The 7,123-nt window shown below is 38.5% G+C and overlaps 1 long non-coding RNA gene across 1 annotated transcript; it reads right to left on the bottom strand.

Annotated features, from left to right (window-relative positions):
* Nucleotides 1–885: 885 nt before the first annotated feature.
* LOC132541874 (uncharacterized) lies at nucleotides 886–3,577 on the bottom strand. The gene is made up of 2 exons (XR_009552976.1): nucleotides 3,488–3,577; nucleotides 886–1,819 (listed from the first exon to the last, which is right to left on the bottom strand). It is a non-coding gene; the product is annotated as an uncharacterized LOC132541874 (long non-coding RNA).
* Between the last annotated feature and the right edge of the window lie 3,546 nt (nucleotides 3,578–7,123).

Genomic DNA, 7,123 nt, shown 5'->3' with positions numbered 1-7,123 from the left:
TGGGCAGTAGCACAGCGGGTTAAGCGCAAGTGGCGCAAAGCACAAGGACCTTCGGAAGGATCCTGGTTCCCCACCTGCAGGGGAGTCGCTTCACAGGCAGTGAAGCAGGTCTGCAGGTGTCTATCTTTCTCTCCCCTCTCTGTCTTCCCCTCCTCTCTCCATTTCTCTCTGTCCTATCCAATAACGACAACATCAATAACAACAATAATAACTACAACAATAAAATAACAAGGGCAACAAAAGGGAAAATAAATAAATAAATATTTTTTTAAAAAAACAATATAAAAAAGATCTCTTTTGTATTTCTGGTACTTTAGAATATCTATTTTATATAATAATCCTTTTGGCATTATAACAATGTTTTTGGTAATAGTACTATCTTTTTAAAATTAATTTTTATTTCCACCAAGGCGATCACTAGGGTCTCGATGATATAGATTGCCCCCCACCTTTTTTTCTTTATTATTTTATAGGACAGAGAAAAATTAAGAGGGGAGGAGGAACAGAGTGAAAGAGGGAATGATAGGCACCTGCAGACCTGCTTCACTAGTTGTGAAGCACCCTCACCCCTGCAGATGGGGACTAGGGGCTTGAACCAGGGTCTTTGTACATGGCAGCATGTACACTAAGTCAGATGCAAAACTACCCAACCCCCAATAATAGTACTATCTTAAATGCCACTTTCTTGTCAAAAATCCCACAGAAAAATACCATGGATATTATGCACACAGAACATTAAGTATCAGCACTAAGTACTTGGACGAGATATTTTAATTTTTCTGGTGTATTTCAGAAACTCAGATGAATTCTTAAATGTTTAAAATCTAGCTACAGATTTTTAGAGAAGTTTTATTTTCACGAAAAATTGAAAGGAACACAAGGCTATTTCTTATATACCTTTATTTTCATACATACTACATTGGTGGATTATCTCAAATGTAACATAGGTGAAGATAAATTTCAGGGTTCTGTAACACCAGTGCCAGATCTAAACTGTATCTCCCAGAATTGGCATTGAAGATTTTCTTATTCTGAAAACACTATTTTAATTAAAGAGACAGAAAACTCTGAATATATATATGTGTATATATATATATATATATATGTACTAGTTTTAGTAGATTCTTTAAAAAATATTTATATATTTTTTTTACTTTTACTGATTTAATGTGTGTCTGCAAATACTAGTAGATTTTTACAGTTAGGGAAATAGATATAGCTACGCTGAGTAACATTGCCAAAGCATGAACATAGGGTATGACTGTAGGAGTTTGCCAGCTTCAGAAGGGCTAATTATCTACTATGGGAAGTGGGTGGTATGCTGCTACCATTTTTTTTTTAATCTTGAAGAGCAGTGTGGGGACATAGCAAAAATATTTAACTGGGAACTAAGAGACTGAGTTGTAAATTTGGTTCTCTTATCACCTTAAGATATCACTGATTCTCTATAAAGTAACTTTTTTTATTTGATGGTTCTAGGATTTTTTTTTTATATAAAAATACTGACAAGACCATAGGATAAGAGGGGTACACTTTTCACCACCAGAGTTCCATGTCCCATCTCCTCCATTGTAAGCTTTCCTATTCTTTATCCCTCTGGGAGTATGGACCCAGGATCATCATGGGATGCAAACATGAAAGGTCTGGCTTCTGTAATTGCTTCTCTCCTGGACATGGGCATTGGAAAGTCAATCCATGCTCCCAGCCTGTTTCTATCTTTCCCTGGGAGGGCAGAGGGTCTGGGGAGGTGGGGTTCCAGAGCACATTGGTGAGGTCATATGTCCAGGCTGGCATCATGGTAGCAAATGCAGCTTGGTGGCTGAAAAAGGATTAAGATATAAAGCAGAACAAATTATTTAATAATCAGGAACCTAAAGGCAAGAATATAGCAGCTGAGATTTGGGGTCTCCATTTTAGAAAAAGCTAGTAGGTCTATTTTAGATATATTTCAAGGGGCCCATGGCTTAACTGATTTTTTCCCGGCAGCTAACATGCAGGTGGGCTAAAGGTATTATCTGGGGAGATGGTGTCAGAGTTACAAATAGGACTAGAAAGCTGGATCTGTGCAGTGGGTAGTTCCCAAATATGGGGAGAGTATATAAATATCGATATGATCTGGGGCCAATATTCAGCGTAGGAGCCTGTGTAACCTTTGCTTCTCTGTAGGTCTGAGATTGCATTCTGTGGTCATAGCTAGGAACATGGCTTCTAATTCTACCTTTCTGTGGTTTATATTTACTATTACCTCTATCAAAATTTGAGAAACTCTGGAGAGCTTGTAAACATGACATCACTTTTGCCAGTGGGAAAAACATCATCAGTACTGTGATATGTAGGGGAAGCTTCCAGGTCTGTCTCTCACCATCTGACAAGACTTTCTTGTGAGTGGAGCAGCATCTTAAAGATGGGCTCTCTGTCAGCATGTAGACTGAGCAAAGCCACCTCAAGTTTGAAATTTATTACTACTATTTCCTTATTCAGATAAAGTATAGCTTTCCAGTATGGTAACTTTCAAAAGCATTTCAATTATTTAAGTTTGATTTTAGTTTATTGGGTTTGGGTGGAAACATGGCCTTGAGCATGCATGCAGTCACTTCTCTGAGCCACTTTCTTTTCCACTCATAGACTCAGAAAGGGGTTCACAAAACTTCTTCCTTTGCCATAATGTCTCTCATGTGGTGCTGGGTTTTGAAAAAAGAAAGTGAACATTTTTCACTGGCAGCAAATAACATTAGAGAAAAATAGGCATAACTTATTAAGCACTTCCATAAAAACTGTTAATCCTTGATTCTAGTTGTACTACCACTCTCACTCATAGTAAAGGTGAAAAAGACTTAATGTGAACAAGAATTCTCAGACCTTACAGAACAAAACCAAACTGATAGGATGCACTTTGCTCAAACAAAAACAAACAAAAAGATACATATAAACAAATTAACCTCTGAAGGACTGTGGATTTACAGGTAGTATTTGTAGAATCCAAGTTATGTAGTAGATACATTCAAAATGTAAATTTAAAAAAAGTTGAAAGAGTAGATCTTAGATATTAACTTGAGGAATAACTATTTCTAAATGATTTACTGAGCACAGCCAATGACACATCTCACATGACAAGTCTCACAAGTTGGGTGTGTGTCTAGCCAACCAGGTTTAAGCCCCAGCACCACTTGGGAGTTTCATGGCACTGGGGGGAAGCTCCAGTGCCATGGTTTCTCTTTCTGTCTCTCTCTGATTCAAAGTCTTGGCTGGAGAGTAATGAAGAGGAGAAAATTGAGACACAACACAGACTTTGTATATCTAATTATGTTAGTTCTCAGTTTCCTCTCCTTAAACCAGGAATCATACTTAACAAGTTATTATGGGGGTTACAGAAGATAATTGATACATAATAAAACAAAACAACACTAGAGAGCTGGGAGGTGGTACACCTGGTAGAGTGCACAGATCACTATATGTGAGAGTCCAGGTTCAAGCCCTCAGTTCCTACCTGTGGAGGAAAGAACCTTCATGAGCAGCGGAACATGTGTGTCACTCTTGGTTTCTCCTTCTCTCTTCCTCTGTGTTTCTTTCTGTTTCTGTAAAAACAAACAAGCAAATAAACAACAACAACAAAACCCCACTCCCAGTCCCCACCTAAAGGGGTAAGGTTCATGAGCAGGGAAGTAATGCTATGGTTGTCTCTTTCTTTTTCTTCCTCTCTCTCTTCCTTTCCTCTCAGTCTCTCTCCCTCTCTCTCTCTCTCTCTCTCTCTGTGTGTGTGTGAGAGAGAGAGAGAGAGAGAGAGAGAGGGAGAGGAAGAGAGAGAAAGTGAAAGAAAAGGGGATAATGGCTGTTGTGAGTGGTGGATTTATTGTGCTGACACTGATCCCCAGTGACAACCCGATGGTATTAAAAATAACAATAAGAACAACAACAATAATAATGATATAAATAAACAATAAAAATAAAAATAGCCACCAGGAGTGTTGGAATCTTCATGCAGGCACCAAGTCCCAGCAATAACCCTGATGACAAACAAAAACAACTAGAATATTGCCTGGTGCATACTAGGTGTTCTAAAATTTAGTTTCCAAATTTCATATATTTAGTTTCCCTCTCACATCCCCCAAACTCCATGTTTAGAAAGAAACCAAAATTGAGTTATACCCCTCTTATCCTGTGGTTTTGTTGGTGTTTCCTTTTAATAAATAAAAATTTAAGAAAAAAGAAAAGAAAGAAACCAAAGACACCAAACTGGACTTTCCATTTGTATGAGGAGAAGATTATTGCTCTAATGATGAATTTTCTGCATTTCAGACACACTTTAACAGTTCCAGGGTATCTTCTTATCACTCATTAGCACCATTACAAAAAAGCTATAAACCTCACCTCTTGGTTAGCCTCTAATCTCACTGAGGAAACACCCATATTGCTTTATCATCCAGATTCTGACCTTCAGGTTTTCACTCCTTCCAGAGGGCTTAATTTATCTTCTGTTAAAAGCAGCAGTTTTCCCTTACATGGAAACTGTCATGTCCTAAGTATGAGTGAGACCAAGAAACAGTCTTGCCTGTTTCATCTCAGACATAAGGGAAATGTCTTTTTCACCCACCCTTCCACTGTGGGTAGACGGAGCTTTGATTACAAGACAGCATATTAAAACTTCAGACTGCTATTGTACACTCCATACGCTAAAGATTTAAAAGTTGACAAAATGCCATGAATGCCATTGTGTAAAGTCAACCTCATGTTTGTTTTACCTACTGTACATCACAGTATACTTCCTGATAGCTGAGCGTTTGTGTTTTTTTGACTAAATCTGGACAAATATGCATAAAATATATATTCAACAGTAATTTCACTTAAAAACAAAGAATGGTTTGTGTCTTAGATTGCCCCAGAACCTGAGGGCTACTGAGAATTATAAATAAATTTGGCTTCACAAGCCTGCAGTCATAAATGACATTTTTTTTAAATGATGGAAGGGGGGTGATTTGAGTTGTACAGGAACCTTCCGTTTAACTCCCCTCCTCCCAAATATGTCCAAATTTTAAGGAAAACTCCTCTAAATATAGCTCTCAGTTAAAAAGGAACCTTTGATTCCTAGTTATTGGGGAAAGACTTGTTTAACTATTTATAACATTGCTTTGTTTTCTTAAAATTGATGCAAAAGGAACATGGCTCCAGCCCCTTTAAAGTTCTATGTTTTATCACTCTCCAGTTGATGGGTATAATCCAGCACACGAAATTAGAAACAGCTGGGGTAGACACAATACCTTCTTTTGAAAAGACAGTTCACAATTGCTTGAGAAAAATAGAGATGCACTAGAGCATTGAATCTCAAAATATGGTTTTTGAACCAACGGCACCAGGATCATTTGAATTGGTTTTTAAATCAATTTTTGGCTTTAACCTATTGAATTAGAAATTCTGAGTGTAGGCCACAGTCTGATGAAAACAGCAGTAGCGTTTGTACTTAATTTGTTTGTCTACATAATTATTTTCACATTAATAAACAGGATATGAAATTAGATGAAAGTAAATATATTATTAAAATGTATTTAGTAAATTCTTTCTATATGGCAGTGTATTTTATACGAGAAAAACATTTCTAGCGAGAAAAAATGAAAAAGCAAAACAAAAACACACAAACCACTGTTTGAACGCTTCCTATAAGCAGTCAAAAGATAACAGAGGGGAGGATAGGGAACCTATTAAGTTTTTCTCATTTCCTCACTACTGAAGCCTGTACTGTGTATTTGCTTTTTCATAATTCATCCTGCGAGTACTTGAACTTACGTATTTTATAGTTTTTCAAAATGTTTTCTTTGAGAGTTTGTCTGAAGGTTCTAGCAGAGAAACACAACTATTCACATACCCTTAAACAAAGACCGGTCTTTCTCTAGTTAGGAGAGGCTATCTTTTTAGACTGAGTGTGCTTCAGGAGGGATGAATATGGAGTAGTGAGGAAGGAGGGGAACACCCAGTGCGTCAGCCAGATCAGCTGGATCAGTCCTGGAAATCAAGAGTGTGACACAGGTCACAGTCAGATAACTTGCACGTCCAGAAACCCTTTCTTTTAAACTGTGTTAGCTCACTTGTATAGTGCTGGGGAATTATGCAGATGCAGTCACATCTGCCAAGCTGTCCCCTCAGGCTTTGCCACTTCCCGGCATATTCTCGCAGTGCCTTTTTCAACCAGTCCTGTCCGGATACATCACTCCTGGTTGTTGCCCTATAAAGCCCTTCTTCTTCCGCCCCTCTTCTCTCTTGCCCGTTTTTCACTTCGGCAAACTGAGGCAAAGTACGGTGCTGTGCGTAGCAGGAGGCAGCCATTTTTGCTACCTCCTCGTGGCCGGAACCACTGAGCTCTCACCCAACTCTGAAGTGCCCATGGGAATAAAGATTTGTGTTCCCTCTTCGCTCTGGATCTCCTCTCTCTCTTCTCTGCGGCAGCCCGACAGGATAGTGTGCTACTTTGCCATGTGTGACCCAGGTTTGAGCCCAATCTGCACGCAACCCACTGGAGGGCACCTCTGTGCTGTGGCCACTTTCTTTGCCTGCTTAGCAAAAAAGCTCTGCTAACATAAATGTTTCACTTCCCATTTCTCCAAGTCCATCAGATGTGACTGTGCCATTTTATGGGAGCACCATAATTTGTCTTCAAGTAACCAGAGACACAAGAATGTAGTCACTAAAAATCTCATACTTTAAAAATCTCAGAGTCAAGGAGGTGGCTTAGTAGTGGAACTTTACCTTTGCATGGGTGAGACCCTGTGTTCAATCATCTATACTGCATGAAAATATAGAAAAAAATAGACAAAAGTAAGTAGACCATTATGGTGTGCTAGAGTATGGTGTTCTTTCTTCTCTTACACATTCTCTTAAAAAAAATAGCCTGTGATCAGGAAATTCCCCCCCATTTTCCTTATTTCTTAAGTGGGGATGATTTTTAAAAATATATTTATTTACCCATCTTGGACAGAGCTAGAAGGAATTATGTTAAGTGAGCTAAGTCAGAAAGATGAAGATGAGTATGGGATGATCCCACTCATCAACAGAAGTTGAGAAAGAAGATCTGAAAGGGAAACTAAAAGCAGGACCTGACCAAATTGTAAGTAGGGCACCAAAGTAAAAACCCTGT

This window comes from Erinaceus europaeus, chromosome 1 (genome assembly GCF_950295315.1).
Source record: "Erinaceus europaeus chromosome 1, mEriEur2.1, whole genome shotgun sequence".
NCBI classification, from domain to species: Eukaryota; Metazoa; Chordata; class Mammalia; order Eulipotyphla; family Erinaceidae; genus Erinaceus; species Erinaceus europaeus.
The sequence above is the reverse complement of the archived record's forward strand: the minus strand, read 5'-3'. Positions and strand labels throughout refer to the sequence as shown.